This window comes from Petaurus breviceps, unplaced genomic scaffold (genome assembly GCF_028583685.1).
Source record: "Petaurus breviceps papuanus isolate PSGF00001 unplaced genomic scaffold, PetGlider_PUasm1.0 90692, whole genome shotgun sequence".
Classification (NCBI taxonomy): domain Eukaryota; kingdom Metazoa; phylum Chordata; class Mammalia; order Diprotodontia; family Petauridae; genus Petaurus; species Petaurus breviceps.
In genome coordinates, this window is record NW_027187313.1 from 8709033 (window position 1) to 8727429 (window position 18397).

The following is an 18397-nucleotide window of genomic DNA, read 5'->3' on the forward strand; positions in this document are numbered from 1 at the left end:
GGGAGGGAGGGAGGGAGACAAAAAGCAGGATTTGAGCCCAAGCTCTTTGATGCAAAAGCCGATGTTCTTCCTCACTGTACTGCACTACATACAGTTCCGGAAATGCTCCAGTGGGATCATGCTGTTAGTGTTGGGGACTCAGAAACAAGTCTTCTGATTACAAGACCTGTATCCACCTCTTTCCACCAAATCTCTCTGCTTCTCATAGATCCCTTGTCACAAGTGATAAGGTGTAGTACTGGCTGAGGGAGGGAGGGAAGGAGGAAAGAAAAAGGAATCAAATCTGTCCTAGCCTGACTGCATGAAGGAATGATGAATGAATGACAAAGTATTTAAGTGTTTACTTTGTTACAAGTACGAGCTAAGCACTAGAGATACAAATACAAATAAACAAAGACAGTCTCTATCTTTAAGGAAATTACATTCTAATGAGGGAAGATACTACATAAAGAGAACCTAGGAAGAGTGGGAGTAAATACATGCACAGAGAAAACTGAGTGTTTCTCCCTTGCCTTCAGGCAAAGTCACTAAGTCATCCAGAAGGTATATTGTAGAAAAATTAGGGATTTCCCAGGTCTTCTCTAATCAGGACCCAGAAGCAGACAAAATTGACAACTCAATGAGTTTCCTAGAAGTCTCCTGAAATCCATGAGAATTCAAGCTCCCAGACACAATTATCTGTGTTGTTTTCCCCTGCTAGGGTCCTTAGGGAGGGGCACTGTGCAGTTATTGCATCACCTTGTGGTCATGCTGGGAATGGCATTTTTGAAAACTGGTTTTGCTCCAACCTTCACTCAAGGGCACTCCACCCCCTGCCCCCATCTCAGAACAAAGGAGCACTGCCACCACCTCCCCTGTTTTCTTCAGTTGCAAAGTCTTCCATAATGAAATATTTTTGTTGTTTTAGTCATTTCAGACACTTCGTGACACCATTTGGGGTTTTCTTGGCAAAGATAATAGAGTAGCTTGCCTTTCCTTCTCCAGCTCACTTTACAGATGAAGAAACTAAGGCAAACAGGGTTAAGTGATTTGCCCAAGATTATACAGCTATTAAGTATCTGAGGCTAGATTTGAACTCAGGCCCAGCACTCTATCCACTATGCCACCTAGCTGCCTCAGAAGGGACATTAGGGAAGCTCTAAACTAATATCTTCATTTTACAGATGGGAAGATTGAGACCCAGAGAGGAGATGTGACTTGCAACAAGTCAACCTCTGTTGTGCAGAAGTCATAGTCCAAGATATTCTACAAATACTCATTCAGGGGTGGCTAGGTGGTGCAGTGAATAGAGCACCAGCCCTGGAGTCAGGAGGACCTGAGTTCAAATCCAGCCTCAGACACTTAATATAAAAAACTAGCTGTGTGACCTTGGGCAAGTCACTTAATCCCAATTGCCCTCCAAAAAGCAAAAATAAACAAAAAACAGATACTCATTCAGCCTACTATAGTTTCATTTTTCTTTTCCGTGGTCCATTAGAATACTTGATTGAGAGGCAGGACACCCAAGAATTAGTGCTGGTTCTGCTATCAACTAGATAGATAGATAGGTAGACAGACAGACAGACGGACAGATAGACAGACAGACAGACAGACAGACAGACAGACAGACAGACAGACAGACAGATAGATAGATAGATAGATAGATAGATAGATAGATAGATAGATAGATAGATAGATAGATAGATAGTAGGTAGGTAGGTAGATAAATAGGTAGGTAGGTAGATAGACAGATAACCTGCTAAGATTATGGGCTTTCCTTCAATAGAAGGTTAAAATTTAGAAATAGATTCTTTTCTATAATAATAACAATTCATATGTACAGCAATTCAAGGTTCTCAAAGCACTTTTATATCCTAGTCCTGTGAAAAAAAAAAGGAAGTCCTAAGCATTGAATCTCCATTTCACGGATGAAATAGCTAAGGAACAGTGAATCCATAGACTCATAGATTTAGAGCTGAAAGGGAACTGAGAAACCATGTAGTCCAACCTCTCATTTTCGGATGAGGAAACCAAGGCTTAGGGAGGTGGTTGTGACTTATCCAAGGTCACATGGGTAGGAAGTGACAAAAATAGAATTCGAGCCCAAGTTCTTTGATTCAAAAGTTGCTGCTTTCCCCCACTGTACTGCACTACAAACAGTTCCATGCTCCAGTGGGATCATGCTGTTAGTGACGGGGACTCAGAAACAAGTCTTCTGATTACAAGACCTGTATCCACCTCTTTCTACCAAATCACTCTGCTTCTCAAGGACCCAAGGCAAGATCCCTTGCCACAAGTGATGAGGTGTGGTACTGGCTGAAAAAAAGGATTTGATGGAGTCCCAAGTTCCCTCCCAGGGTTATGATTCTATGAAAGACAAGTTCTTAGACAAAATTAGGCTAAATTATTGATTTGGGATAAATTCCTTCCTGTCCAATGGAAATTACACTGGTGAAATATAAGGAAACTGGGAGAGGAAGGGAAACTGAACCTGTCATCAGTATGCCACTGGACAAAGCAAAACTGAGAAACTCTGCTCTTTCTCTTGTCCACAGTAAATGGACAGAAACCGAAACCAATAGACATTTCTGACACTGGATTCAACTTCTAGGTGGCCCCCAAGAAAATTACATTATTGGGTTATTTTAAATAGCAAGATGTGCCCCACCACAAAGTAAAGGGGAAGTGAAGGGGAACTCCACCCAGGCCCTTTAGAGTAAGAAGCGGATGAAAGAGACATAAATTGGATGAGAAATGAGACCCTAACTTAACCCTGGTCCTGCCCCAATTCCTCTGTCATCACATATTTCATCTACCCAAGAGCTAACATCATTTACCAATTTGGGCAGCTCCAGTTTACCCAGACATGTGATAAATGCCACCTGCTGACATTCTCAATGAGACAGATGAGTAAAAGGTGTCAAGTTCATGGTCTAATGCTCCCCAAATCAGTGAGCCAAAGGATGCCTGAGTGTTACACCTCCTCCAACCCCTCCACCGCCCCACTGAAAGGGTGAGCCAGCAACAAATTGCAAATGTCACCACATCACAAAAAAAGATATGTCTTACGGATAGGGTGATCCCTGGGCATTCGAGTGTCTCAGAATGCCCAGGGTGGATTACACTGGGTCCCCCCCCCAACACTCTATACGGTTACAGAGTCACATCGGTGAATTCCAGTTAAAATCCACATGACCTCAGTCAACCATACTGAAAATAAAGACCAAGAACAATGACTGAAGTGGTAAAGGGCAATGTGCAGCCTGAGGTGGTGTATAGGACAAGGTGGTTGAGGGACAAGGGAGGTGTAACTGGCAACTCTCCAGTCCTAATTCCTCCTGCATTATCCCTTGGCAAAAGGAAATGGAGGAAATTAGTGTGTTAGGTAGGATCTGGAAGATTTTGAGCATACTCTACTATCCCACCAATCTGTGCTTGTTTATATATCCTATATTTATTTCTGTGGACTTGTCTCCCACTGGTAGATTCTTCAATTAAGAGCTATTTCACTTTTTTTTAAATTTTAATTTCTATCTCTAGTGCCTAATACAGTCCTATGGAAGGGCCATTGTAGGTGATTAAGAAAAGTTTGTTGATTATTTGATGGAGAGGAAAGTGATCAGAATTGGTGAGGGGGGTGAAACCATCATATCATAGGATCAGATCTGGAAAAGATCTCAGAGGCTATCTAGAACAACCATTTTACAGATAGAAAGACTGAGACTCAAAGCCATGAAGTGGTTTGCCCCAAGTAGATAGTTACAGGTAGTCAATATCAGGGATTGAATCTGAACTAAACTCCTCTGTCCTGAAATCTAACACACTTTGCACTATCCCATTCTGCTATGACATTTGATGATCTGTTGAAAGAACTAGCTATATTTAAGGAATAAGGGTGGTGGTGGAAGGGGGAGAACTAAGCTGCACAACTTTAGAGCACCCAGTCTGGGGATGCATTATCTTCACTGGCATGAGCCCTTCATATTAAGGTGGCCCCAGACCCAGCTGACCATGCCTCTCCACAGCCAACTTCCTGTTAATGTTACCTATGCAAGATTTTTTCTACCCTCAAATCCAACCCTTTCTCTAAGAACAGTAACCAAGCAAATACTTCATTTGCTTCTGGAAAGGGTATATCATGTAATTGTCTTATGGGCTTAATCACCTTCCCTGTGATCCACCACTCCTCTCTATAGTAGTGTTGTTTCAGCCTATTAGAATATAAGCCCTTTGGGGGCAACTAGGTAATGCAGTGGATACAGCACTGGCCCTGGAGTCAGGAGGACCTGAGTTCAAATCTGACTTCAGAAATTTGATACTTATGAACTGTGTGACCCTGGGCAAGTCACTTAACCCCCATTGCTTTGTCACACACCCCCAAAAGAATGTAAGTCTGTCCTTTGAAGGCAGGCACTGGTAGAGGAAATACTAATTAAATGCCTTTTAATCCATTCAGTTATTCATTTATAAGATGTTCCCCCTGGTATATTATAAATGAAAGCCTGTCTTATAGGAAAGGGCTTGTGTTGCTTGGCTTCAGAGGACAGGGTGGGGAGAACAGGTGAGAGGTTGAGAAAAGATGCTTTGGCTAGATATAAAGAAAAACTTCCTAACAATTGGGGCTGCCTTGAAAGACAAAGATTAATTCTCAGTCATCAAAAATCTCCAGATGATCACTCATCAGGGGGATTGTAGAAGGGATCCCTGTTCAATCAATCAGTCAATCAATAATCATTCATTAAGTGCCTTACAAAGTTCAAGTATGGATTGAAATAGAGGAGCTCTGAAGTCCTTGTCAGCTCTGAGATCCTGTGAAATTTTTTTTTGGAGGGGGGAAGGCAGGGAAATTGGGGTTAAGTGACTTGCCCAAGGTCACACAGCTAGTGTGTGACTGAGACTGGATTTGAACTCAGGTCCTCCTGACTCCAGGACTGGTGCTCTATTCACTGAGCCACCTAGCTGCCCCCATCCTGTGATTTTTAACAAGGGATTTAAGCATATTATGTATATACCCACTCCAGGTACATTTCAGCACCAGCTGGTGCTACCACCTCATCTTCCTCCCACTATAGGAAGTTACCCTCAGTATCTGTTCCCTGAAACCACTAAGGCACCCTCCCACTGTCCCAAAATGTGGGCCATGGGATGTTTGCTCTAATTTGTCATAGGCCAGGGAGAGCTCAGCTTTCAACCACTGTCCAAAATCTTGCCAGACTGAGTCTTATTATCACATAGCACTGAAAAAGGTCATCTCTGGAATAAAATCTCCCCTTTTTCCTCCCTGATCTATCCCCATGCCTCCTCCCCTACACACACACACACACAGCCTTAGACAACTGAGTGTATCTACCTGAGTCACTTAGGATAGAAAATTTTAAGAAGCTTAATAAATTATGCCTTATCTCAGTGTTGCCACTAGCTTACTGTATGATGCTGGACAGGTCAATAGCAAAAGCTAGAATTCATATAACAATTTAAATTTTACAAAACCCTGTTATTAATTTCATCTTATTTTATCCTCACAACAACCCTTGGAGGTGGGCATGATTATTATTCCCCATTTTGCGGAATAGGAAACTAAGGCACAGGGGTTAGGAGAGCTATGCAGGGTCACACAACTAGTAAACATCTGAGGTCACATTTGAACTTGAGTATTTCTGACCCCTGGTCCTGGGCTCTATCCACTGCATCACGCTTCTGTCTCTCTAGTTCTCTTTTTTCTTATCTAGAAGATAAGGAGACTTGTTTCAATGAAGATATCATGACATTGCAGAAGAGTCTTGAATCTGGACTCAGGAGACTCAGATTTAAATTCCTTTTCTGTCATTGATACTTGAACAAGTAACTGAAAACTATCTGGACCTGTTTACTCATGGTTGTCCTGGAAGACCTCTGAGGTCCCCTCTAACTTTAAATCTATGATTCTGTGTAGATTATATTTTAGGTCCCTGCTGGCTCTAAAAAGCCTGACTCCTAAGTTAGAGGAAGCTGGAGTTGGCCTCTGCTCTGTGTAGCTATAATCACTTAGGGATCCCTGAAGGGCCTCTTGCCAGTACTGAAGAATTTATAGCTGGAAAGTACCTCAGTCCAACTTTTTGACAGATGAAGAAATTGAGTCTCAAAGAGACAAAATTAATTGTAGCAGAGATGGTATTTGAACCCAGGATTTTGATGCCAAATCTAGTGTTCTTTTCCATTCTTAGGGTCTCTGAGTATTTTATTATCAATATATTTACCATGGGGGTGGCTAGGTGACACAGTGAATAGATCACCGGCCCTGTAGTCAGGAGGACCTGAATTCAAATCTGGCCTCAGACACTTAACACACACAAAAACCAGCCATGTGACCTTGGGCAAGTCACTTAACCCCAATTGCCCTCCAAAAGGCCAAAAAAAAAAAATAGATATTTGCCAAGGCAGGAGGAAAGGCAAAGGAGTAAAGGGAAAGGGATCTGTTCTCAAGGTTCCTTTCTCAACCCCCATTAACATTCAAAATCTGCATTATTACTCTTAGCATTTGATTGTGAGACTTTGTCACTAAATTATAATTACTGAAAGCTTTGGTCTTCCCTTAGATCTCAACTTCTGAGGGACCACAGTATCACAGATCTGGAATTGAAGGAAGACTTCAAATACTGTCTGGTCCAACCTCACTCTCTCATGTTACAGATGAGGAAACTGAGGCCCAGAGTGAAGTCACTTGCCCAAGGCCACACAGGTAGTAAGTTTTAGAGGTGAGAGTCAAACTCAAGTTCTCTGACTTCAAAGCTAGTATTTCTTCAGCAATACTATGCTGGAATAGACACTGTCTCGTGCTCCTAATGTCCTTTGTGGGATTTTGGGCAGCATTGGGCATAAAGCAAGTATTTGATAAATATTGGTTAAGTCCATCAACTGTAGCCATCAGAAATTATTCCACACCATTGGATAGTGGCAGTCAAGCTAAGGGAGGCTTCTACTGCCATCATAACCTTTTCCAAGAGTCCAATACCCTCATTCAATTCAACATTTATTAACCATATGCTATGTACTTCTTACTGAGGGAGATACCAATATTGATACCTGACCTCAAGCTACTTATTATTCCTTCCTCCTCATCTGCCCAGGTATGGCACCCTTGGGCTTACCATGTCTAATTGAGACCTAGTATCCTTCTCTCCCCACAACTTTTTCTTGAAGTTACTGTGCTCCCCTCACACTCACAATATCTCAGTAGGGATGTTATTTCCTTAGGACCAAAGCTTTTTAATTTGTGAATGTGCTTATCTAACCACCAGATCTTTGGAATAAGTTGATAAAAATAAAAGCCTAGAGAATTGTCCTTTCTCTCAGTTTAATAATAGCCTTTTAAAGATAGTCTTCCCTGTCCCTACCCCACTCCACTGCTTCTCATCTCCTATCTACACCAGATAATTTTTCTTACACAAGAATAAGACTAGAGCAAGTCTGACATCATAGTTTTTCTGATCAAGATCTGGTAGTATTAGTGGCCTGTAAACTCAACATGAGTCAGTTGGGTACTCAGATAGTCAAAAAAGCTAATGCAAATATAGACAGTGTTGAGACTGGTAAAGTGTCCAGAACAAGGAAGGCCATGGTCCCACCATATACTACTACAGTCAAACCACATCTGCAATATTTTGTCAGTCAGTCAATAATTATTTATTAACGACTACTCTGTGCCAGGCATTGTGCCAAGCACTGGTGATGCCAGGAAAGGTAGAAGACAGCCCCTGAGCTCAGTGTTCTAATGAGAGAGATAATATGCAAACAAGTATGTATGAAGGAACTATCGACAGGATGAATAGGAGATCATGAACAGAGAGAAATCACTAGAATTAAGAGGCATCTCTTTGATAGGAGACCAGACAAGATCCAGAGGAGGGCAACTAGTATGGTGAAGGGCCTTGAGATAATGCCATCTGAAGATCAAGCAAAGGATCATCAAAGAGATGGTTAACCTGTAGACTTGGGTAGGGGGGACAGTATGATATGATAACTCTCTTTCAAATATTTTAAGACTATTATATAAAAGAGGATTAGGATTTGTTCTGAGGGGATACTTGTTCAAATATGAATTAGGCTCTGAGGTTCTTTTCCAATACTGAGATGTCTGATTCTGATTACAGCCAGGTCCTTTTTCTTGTTGTTATTTCCCAGTCATTTTCAATCATGGACTTTTCATGACCCCATTTGGAGTTTTCTTGGCAAAGATCCTGGAGTGGTTTGCCATTTCCTTCTCTAGCATGTTTTACAGATGAGAAAACTGAGGCAAACAGGGTTAAGTGACTTGCCCAGGATCATACAGCTAATAAGTGTCTGAGGCCAGATTTGAATTCAGGAAAATGAGTCTTCCTGACTCTAGACCCAGTATTCTATCCACATTCATGCAAATATCAAATTCCCTAAAGTGGTCACGTGTATTCAAATTTACACTATTCAAATACAAATAATGGTTATTATAATTATGTGAGATATAATTACATTATATAATTATTTAAAATGTGGTAATTAGTTTCAGCCCAATACAATGTAAATTCAAATAATGAAACTACTTCTGGGGGTTTCTAATCAGGATCTAGGCAGCTAGATTGGCACCATAGTGAACAGAATACCTGGTCTGGAGTTGGGAAGACCTGAGTTCAAATCTAGACTCAATAACTACCTGTATGACCCTGGGCAAATCACTTAACCCTATTTACCTCAGTTTCCTCATCTATAAAGTGAGCTGAAGAAGGAAATGGCAACACACTCCAGTATTTCTGTCAAGCAAACATTGGACACAAATGGGGTTGCAAAGTATTGATTATGATTGAAAAAACTGAATAAAAATCAAGAATCTAGTTGTATAACCCTGAAATAGTTTGGCTGGCTGGTGGGATGAGGTATGAGATAATATTTTTGAGTAGGCAAGGGTTTTGCAATGAAATGCCCTCTATGGGCAATTACACATTCTGGATTTGTTTATGGCCTCCATGAGGTTAGAAAACTTCCACCGGAAAAGTTGTCACAGAACCCCTGTGGGGAAAGCCAAGCTGATTTTATCCCCTGTGGTTGTGTACATATCACTGTTTTAATCTTTCTGGGGTGGGGGAAAGATGAAAATGAAGTTCAGTACAAAACGTATCTTTTTTCCCCACTTTTAAACATTTTTATTTAAAGTTTTGAGTTCCAAAATTCTGTCTCTCCCTCCTTCCCTCCCATACTCCTTCCCTGAGATGGTAAGCAATCAGATATGCTATACATGTGTGATTATAGAAAACATTTCCTTATTAGTTATTTTGTACAAGAAGATTAGAATAAAAGAAAAAAATGAAAGCAAAAAATAGCATGTTTCAGTCTGTATTCAGTCAACATCAGTTCTTTGGAGGCTGCTAGCATGCTTCATCATTGGTCCTTTGGGTTTATCTTGGATCACTGTACTGATGAGAATAGCTAAGTCATTCATAGTTCTTCATCAAACAATATTACTGTGACTGTGTACAACATTCTCCTGATTCTTGTTTACTTCAATATGCATCAGTTCATGTAAGTCTTTCCAGATTTTTCTGAAATCATCCTGCTTGTCATTTCTTCTACCACAATAATATTCCATCACAATCATATACCACAGCTGGTTTAGTCATTCCCCAATTGACGGGCATCCCTTTCATGATCCTCTGAGTAGGAACATTAAAAAGGGGTTTTTTCAAAACTTGAATAAGGCTTTCATTTAATTGCAACAGTTTTAAGTTTGGTGCAGCTGGGAATCAGAAGCTCCCAGCCCTAGAGTCCTCAAATATTAGCATTCATAGGGATCTTAGAGGGTATCCATTTGCCCCTAAGGTTCTAACCCATCATGTGTCTAATGGTAGTGATGAGGCATGGGCTCTGGGAGCCCCCTTGAGCTCCCCTTTAGTCCTTGAGGTACAGGCTCTGGGAACTCCCCTTGAACTCTGATTAAATAATCCCATTTGATGAGGTATTTGCATGAGGCCATAAACCTTACATTGTGGCTGGGCCCAAACCTCTATTATTAGACTTCCCACCCTTGAGCCTATCAAAATATCAATCCACCCTTGAACTGGCCTAGCTCACCATTGTCTGTAGTCTCCAGGTAGCCTCCAGCAACTTCCTACCCTTAATTACTCATTGACCTCATCTGACTTCTCTTGAAGACCCTCCCCAAACTCCTCCTCTAGACCACCCCTAGATTCCTCCCACAGCTTTTTGTATATAAGACCCCATCTTGTCTCCATGTATGTGGGAGCACCATAGAATGACGTAGCACAGACTTATTCTGTGTCTACTACAAGCGAAATTTTAATAAACTTTACTCTTCTTTGGCTGAGAGAAGACTTGAGTCAAATTCATTTGGCAGAACCCGGCCTGTTGGTATTTTGGGGTCTCCAGAGAAACTAAATTTTTTCCAATGTTGTAAAAGGCAACCCAAAGGCAAACTTTTGGGAGCTGCAGGCATAGAGCCTGGAAGTCCCTTCCTCCACAAAGGAAGGTTTGAGAGTAAGCCTCGAAAAACAAACAAACAAAAAAAAAAAAAACCCACAAAAAAGTACCTGAAGTTTTCCCAGTTCCCTAGCGCCAAGAGAATTGAAAGAATCTGGCTTACACTTCCGGATGGGGTGTCTATCCTTGTCCTCCATTCTTCAGAAGCTGCACACATGTCCATGTTCTCCAAAATAACCAAACAGAAGCAAGGACCTGAGGTCAGGCTGAGCATGAAACAGTCTCCTGGCTGTCTGACCTAATGGGACCTGAGAGATCAAGCCCACCCCCAAAAAACTACAAAAAAAACCCTTCACTTCCAAGGTACTAGGGAAAGAGAGAGGCTTACCTACCTTCCAGTCCCAGCTGGAGAAGAGCTTGAGATTAGCAGTGTTTCCTGGTCAGGGTACCATAAAAATGAAGAGGTTACCCATAAAGAGGCTTAGGATTGCTCTGGAGACCCCAAAATACCAATACACCAGGTCCTGCCATACGAATTTGACTCAAGTCTTCTCTCAGCCAAAGAAAAGTAAAGTTTATTAAAAGTTTGCTTGTATTGGACACAGAGTAAGTCTGTGCTAAGTCATTCCATGGCGCTCTCACCCTACATGGAGAAAAGATGGGATCTTATGTACAGAAAGGTTATGGGAGGAATCTAGAGGAGGGTCTTCAGGAGAAGTCAGATGAGGTCTATGAGTGATTAAGGGTGGGAAGTTGCTGGAGGCTATAGACAATGGTGGGCTAGGCCAGTTCAAGGGTGGATTGATATTTTGATAGGTTCAAGGGTGGGAAGTCTAGTAACAGAGGTTTGGGCTTATGGCCTCATGCAAATGCCTCATCAAATGGGATTATTTAATCAGAGCTCAAGGGGGGTTCCCAGAGCCTGTACCTCAAGGATTCAAGGGGGCTCCCAGAGCCCATACCTCATTAGTAGAACTGGACATTTATTAAAACACATAGGGAAGACAAAGAAATGGGAGTAAAGGAAGGAACAGATATTCCGAAGCCCATGGAAATGGCAAATTCCTACCCATCCATGAGGTGACCTTTCAGGCAAATATCTGTCTCTTGTTTTGTAGACCTGACTTTGAGAATCAAACATTGCTCAGTTCTAGACTGACTTTGTTGACCACTGATGACTATCTGGAAATTCTATGCACCCAGAAGTAGGAGCAAAGAAGCCTGCCCCTCAACAATTTACACTGGAGCCTTAGTTCACATTCATACAGTCTAAATTTCTTCTCTTCAGACAGTGTAAGTTCCAAACCAGACTAGAGGACGAGCTATTTGCCTCATTAAACATCCTATTTCCCACTTTTGTGTATTTGTAGAAGGGGTCCCCCATGCCTTCAGTATAATCCCTCTGCTCAAAATCTTTATCTTTCTTCAAGGCTCAGCTCAGTTCAACCATGAAACCTTCCCTGATGACCCCAGGACAATTGCTTTTTTTATCTTTCCAGATGGCCTTATATTTACTTATCTATGTTCCACTAGATTACAAGCCCCCTGAGAACAGGCACCATTTCTTTGTATTGCTACTACCTTAGAAGAGTGTCTTGTAATGAGCAGATTCTTATCATTGAATCCATTGACAAGCATTTATTAAACATTCACTATGAGTGAGACTAAGTTCAAGGTATACAGGAACAAAAAGGAAACAGGCTCTTCCCTCAGAGCTCACATTCCAATGGAGTAGACAACTGTAAAAAGATAGAAATAAATGTTTCCTCTGATGTCTGCTGTACTGATTTTACAATGTAATGGATTTTGTGCTGTATTGATTTTTTTAAAATAATGGTTAGAATCTACCTGAACTCACCCTCCTCAAAATTGTGTCTCTCTGTCCAAATTGGCTTATAGGAATGATGATATAACTCTTTCACCATCTCCCTAGGACAATTGCTTGCTAACCAGTTTAACCTGGGTCTTCGGTTTGTTGTCTGTAAACTATGAATCAGTTTAATAGAGCCCCTAGAGCTCCCCCGTCCCCACCCTCCCCCCCAACCCCAACAAGACAATTCTTCTGCTCTGGTCTTCCTAGTGAAATTAGAGCAAATCTGATTTTCCCCTTTATGGAGACCAAACTGGGTGGTTCTACTCTCCTAGCCAAGAATACAAGAAGCAGATGAATCCTATAAAAAAAAGAGCACTTCTTGTCTGAGAGGGGCAGTAATCATCCACAGCAAGGCCAACCCACTTTTTCTAGCTGTAACCAACTGTAACATTCCCCAACCACTCAAAACTTCTTCTTTGCTACATATCAGTAGAGGGTTTTTTCCTCCTTGTGGAAATCACTGGTCTAAGGGGGGTCATTCTGCCCCACTTTATTAACAAATATGTGCATCACTGTTCATAAACTGATTCTTACTTGGAGAAATGTGCCTCAGTTTCCCCGTCATTGAATTTTATTTGCCACACAACAGACGTATAAGTATACACAAAATAAATAAAAGGTTACTTTTTTCGAGGAGACACTAGCAGCTGGGGAGGCCAGGTCATGGCTAGTGTAGGAGATGACACTGATAGATCCTTGAAGGAAACTTAAGAGGTCAAAATTAAAAGTGAGTGTACTTTAGGCATGGGAAACAGACCAAGCAAAAGCATGGAAGCAGGAGATAGTGTCTGTGTGAAGAAGATTGAGAAAGTCAGTTTGTTTGGACCATAGAGTGTGATCATGTCCAATAAGCCTGGAAAGCTAGATTGGAGCAAGGTGGTGAAGGATTTTAAAAACTGAAGACAAGCTGGTGTTGCATCCTAGAAATGATTAAAGAGACAATGGAGTTTGTTAAGAAGGAGAATGACAAGGTCACACCCTGGTTTTGGAAATATTACTTAGGCTTTTGTGTGTAGGATGGATTGGAGAGGAAGATGAGGGTGGGGGTTGAGACAGGGATACAATTGGGAGCCTTTTACAATAGTCTGGGTAGAAAAAGATGAGAACCTGTACTAAAATGATGGCTGTGTGAGTAGAGAGATGAGGATTGAAACTTGATACCAGTGTCAAACTCTGAAGAGAGCTGGGGAAGAGTAAAGACTGAGGGAAATCTATTACATATAGTTAAGAAAGAGAACATTGTTACCTATGGAGAAAGAAGTTTCAAGTGGGGGAATGGTGGTGGTGATGATGGTGATGATGATGATGGTGGTGGTGATGGTGGTGGTGATAGTCATGGTGATGATGATGGTCATGGTGATGGTGGTGGTGGTGGTGGTGGTAGTGATGGTGGTGGTGGTGGTGATGGTGGTAATGGTGGTGGTAATGGTGGTGGTGATAGTGATGATGATGGTCATGGTGGTGATGGTGGTGGTGGTGATGGTAGTGTTGGTGGTGATGGTGATGTTGGTAGTGATGGTGGTAATGGTGGTGGTGGTGGTGATGATGGGGTGGTGGTGATGGTGGTGATGGTGTTAGTGGTGGTGGTGATGGTGGTGATGGTGATGGTGATGGTGATGGTGAGGGTGATGGTCATGGTGATGATGACTAGCACTTACATAATGCTTCCAAGTTTGCAAAACACTACAAATATTATCTCATTTTATCTTCACAGCAACTCTGGGAGGTAGATGCTATTTTTATCCCCATTTTATAGATGAGAAAACTAAGGCAGACAGGAATGAAGTGATATTCCCAGGGTCACAGAGCCAATATTTGAGACTGGATTTAAATTCAGATCTTCCTGACACCAGGTTGAGCATTCTATCTACTTTCTGCAGAAACAAAATTGTTCATAATAAGTCTGTCAAATTGAACAGAACCTGGGTTCAGATAAGCTCTGCTATATATTGGCTGTAGGATCATGAGCAAGTCATTTGCTTATAAAGTCCATCTATAAAATAAGAGTTTATAGCCTTACTACCTGTGTGACCTTGGGCAAGTCACTTCTCTCTAGGTCTCTGTTTCCACAACTGTAAAATGAAAAGGTTATACTATAAGATCTCTAAGGACCCTGGTAACTCAGAATCTATGCACCTCTACTATTATTAAAAGCCTACCTAGTCTGCAATAGTCTCAAGGGAGATAAATACAAAAGCAATTCAGCCCCTGTCATCAAGGAGCAAGTCATGACCTTTCATCTGAGGAAATAAGAGCTATGGATCATATAAATTGAGGATGAAGAATTTCCTGATGAGTAAGATGACCTTCCGTTTCTCCTATATTGCTTCTGCCCACTCTTGACCCAGCTCTTCCTCCCTGAGTGGCATCTATCACTGGAAAAAAAAAGCCTTATTTTTCCTCTCCAGGGATGGGGACACTAATGTGGGATACCACACACTGAGCTACATGGAAGGACAGAGTGAGGGATGTGGTTTCAAAAAAAGGTACCACACCAGCACCAAGGTTAAATCATTAGTCTTGAATGAGAGTTCTGGATATGGAGGGTCTCTTCCCTTCTGAGGCATGGAAGAAAAAGAAGTAGTGAAGAGGGGAATTTACTGGTGACATTCACCTTCCCACTCTTTCAGACAACTGGGTGACATAGCTTCGGAGGGCATTATTTAACAATATTAACAGAGAGGCACTTGTGTGTAATGTAAAGAGGGCTAGCCTCAGCGTCAAAGGCCTAGTTTCAAGCACTGCCTCTATGAGGGGTCACAAGCAAGTCACAACCTAACAGGGCTCCTAAGTAAATCTCTAAGAGTTATAGATAAAGTAGATGATGTGTTTTGGTGCAGGGAGTTCCCATAGTAGAAGTTCTCTACATTGATGAAATAACAGATTTGGGCCAAAAACAAATAAAAAATATTATAGTTACTATTCCTTAAAGCACCTGTAAGAAAAGTGGCACCTTCATATACAATTTTTTTTAAACACCAAAAGCCATTCCCCAATGGCTAAGTGGTCAAAAGATATGAACAAATAGTTATCAAAATAAATGCAAATTACTAACAATCATGTAAATTAATTTATACATTACTAATAATACCAAATCAAAACAACTCAAGTTTCACCTCACACCTAACAAACTGACAAAAATAACAAAACATAAGAATAGTCAATCTTTGAGGAATACATTAATGCATTATTGGTGGAGGTGTAGATTTTTCAAACCATTTGGGAAATCAATTTGTAATTATTCAAAGAAAGTCACTAAGATGTCAATATCCTTTGACTCAGAGATGTCACTTCTAGGTATATATCCCAAGGAGATTAACTACACACAGGCAACTCCCTATATATACTAAAATATTTATGTCAGCATTGTTTTTTGTAGTAACAAAGAATTGTAAATTAAATCAACAGCCATCAATTGGAAGAACAAAAAAAAATTGTATATGAAGGTGCCACTTTTCTTACAGGTGCTTTAAGGAATAGTAAGTATAATGAAAATCATGAAGCATGGAAAGATTTCCATGAATTAATACAAAGTAAACAGAACCAGGAAAATAATATATACAACAAATTATTTAAATGTAAGGAAAAGCAACCAAACAATGAAAATTTAAGACTGAAATCGTAATGACCAAATTTGGTCAAAAATATATATATGAGGGAATGTCTCTCTCATGCTTCTTTGAAGAGGTGGGAGACAAATTGCGAGGAATATTGCAAATGATATCACACTTGCCTGAAGTCAATCAGTCAGAGTTACACTAGGAAATATAGGTGATATAAAAACAAAAGATAGCTAGAGGTTTTTTTAAGCTCCTACAAGGCACTGATGGATGATTTTGCAGGTAATGGGTGTCATTATAGTCTACTGAGTAGGAAAGTTTCATATTTATACCTGTACTTTAGGAAAATCATTTTGGCATATGTGTGTAGGATGGATTGGGGGGGGAGGGAAGGGAATTGAGACTGAGACCCAGTTGTAGCAGCAACCACACTGGCATACCCAAGATGGCTGCTAGCACAGGTTTTTAGATCCGCTTTACTAGGAAAGATAGCTGTTTAAGGGGTCAACAATCTTTTTTTTAATTACATTCTCTAGTTCAGGGGAAAAGTCAGCACCCTGAACTTCAGAGAAAGTACAAGCAGAGAAATAAAGACCAACAGACTCTGCCTGAATCAAAGCAATATTGCTATGCACTTTACATACATACCTGGGTCAAGAAAGCCTTTACATCTGAGCAGTCAGGGAACTCTGAACATACGGAATCAGAATCTCTACAAGGGAATCACAAGATCCTTCTCATAAGTGAGCCCCCAAAGCAAAATATCAACTCAGAGTATATATACACTTCTCAGAGTCAGAAGGCATCACAGCCCTTGTGATTCAGTGCCTAATTAAAAATTAGCAAAAAGTAGAAAGCCTTCCTACAAGCAAGCTTCCCCTAAGTGAGCTCCCTTGATGGGCTTTACCTAAGACCTATTAATGGGTGGGGAAGATCTTAAACCCCACTAATATTATACCAATTTAGGAGGGTATTACAGAGTCCAGGCAAGTAGAGAGAAGCATGCAACCCTATTTATTTATTTATTCATTCATTTATTTTGTATTCATTCATATATACATACATATGTATGTATGTGGAATTGATCTGCATAGAGATGATAATTAAACCAATGGGGTTGATGATATTGCCAAGTTAGAGACTTTAGAGAGAGAGGAACAGGGCCCAGAACAGAGACTTAGGAAACAACCATAGTTAAGGGGCATGATATACATGATGAAACAAAGGAGAATGACCAAAGTTAGGAGTAGAAGAACCAAAAACCCTGAGAAGAGTGTCCAGGAGGATAAGGTAGTCAACAATGTCAAATGTAGAAGGGAGGTTAAGAGGATAAGGACCAATAAAAGACCAGAAGATCTGGGAATTAAGAAGCCATTGGTAACTTTGGAGAGAACAATTTCAGTTGATTAATGAAATGAGAAACCAGATGGCAAAGTACTGAGAAGTGAAAGAGGAAAAAGAAAATGAAAGCAACATGAGCAGACATCTTTTCCAAGGAGTTTGGCTGTGAAAGGGACTGTATATGTTGTATATTCTTATATAATACATATATACATACATACATACTCTGTGTGTGCGTGTGCGTGTGTGTGTGTGTGTATAAAATCAGCATTTTTAGAGCCAGAATGTGGAAGGCCTGAAATATCATAGAATTGTTGGATATCAGAATTGGAAAGGACCTTGGAAGTTGTCTAGGTCAAACTACACCTGAAAAAGAATCTCCCCCCCCCCCCCCCCTTTTGCTCAAAGACTCCCAGTGAAGGAAAGTCTACTATTTACCTCAAGTCAGCTAGTTCCTCTTCTAGAAAACCTGAATTATTCAGTTTTTCCCTACCTCAAGCCCAGACTCACCTTTTTGTATCTTCCATCCTAATAGCCATTACAAGTTTTGCCCTCTAGATAAAATTAAATTTAATCCTCTCCTATGGGCAGCTTTTCAAATACTTGCTGACAGTCATCTATTGACTCTTTCATTAAGTCTTCTCTTTTCCAGGTTAATGAGGAATGAATCAATCAAGCTAATTAACCTGAACTTTATCCTTTGGATAAATAGGAACCATTAGAGATTTTTGAGCAGGGTAATGCCCCAATAAGATCTGCAATTTGGAAAGATTATTCTGGAAACTATGAAGAAGGGATCGGGCAGGGGAGAGACTGGAGGTTGGGAAATCTCTTAGGATAGACTTTGTAGAACAAATCTACAAAAATAATTTTGTAGAACAATCTACAAAAGGGGTGATAGAAGAGGGACAAAGAGCTTCAACTATGGTGGCTTGTGTAAGTGGAGACAAAAGGATAGATATAAGCTATATTGAGGAGGTGTAATGAACAGGACTATGAATATGGGGTATTGAATGAATATGGGGTAGAAGGTGAGAGAGGGAGGGATTGAAAAAGATTCTTAGGGTTTCTAAACCTGTGTCCTTGAGAAGATAGTAGATGCTCTCAAGAGAAATAAGGAAGTTGAGAGAATAGTCAAGTTTAGAGGGAAAGATGAAGTCAGCTTTGGATATGTTGAGTCACCATCCAAAAATATTTAATG

The 18397-nt window shown here is 40.7% G+C and overlaps 1 long non-coding RNA gene across 4 annotated transcripts in view; it reads right to left on the reverse strand.

Annotated features, from left to right (window-relative positions):
• Positions 1-18397, reverse strand: part of LOC138144157 (uncharacterized) — a 76354-nt gene that overhangs the window by 38815 nt on the left and 19142 nt on the right. The window contains exon 1 of one of the 4 annotated variants that reach the window (XR_011163874.1): positions 16504-16567. The exons of the other annotated variants lie outside the window; for them this stretch is intronic. This is a non-coding gene — a long non-coding RNA (uncharacterized lncRNA). Of the gene's footprint in view, positions 1-16503; positions 16568-18397 lie in introns of those variants that run through there. 4 annotated transcript variants of the gene reach the window in all.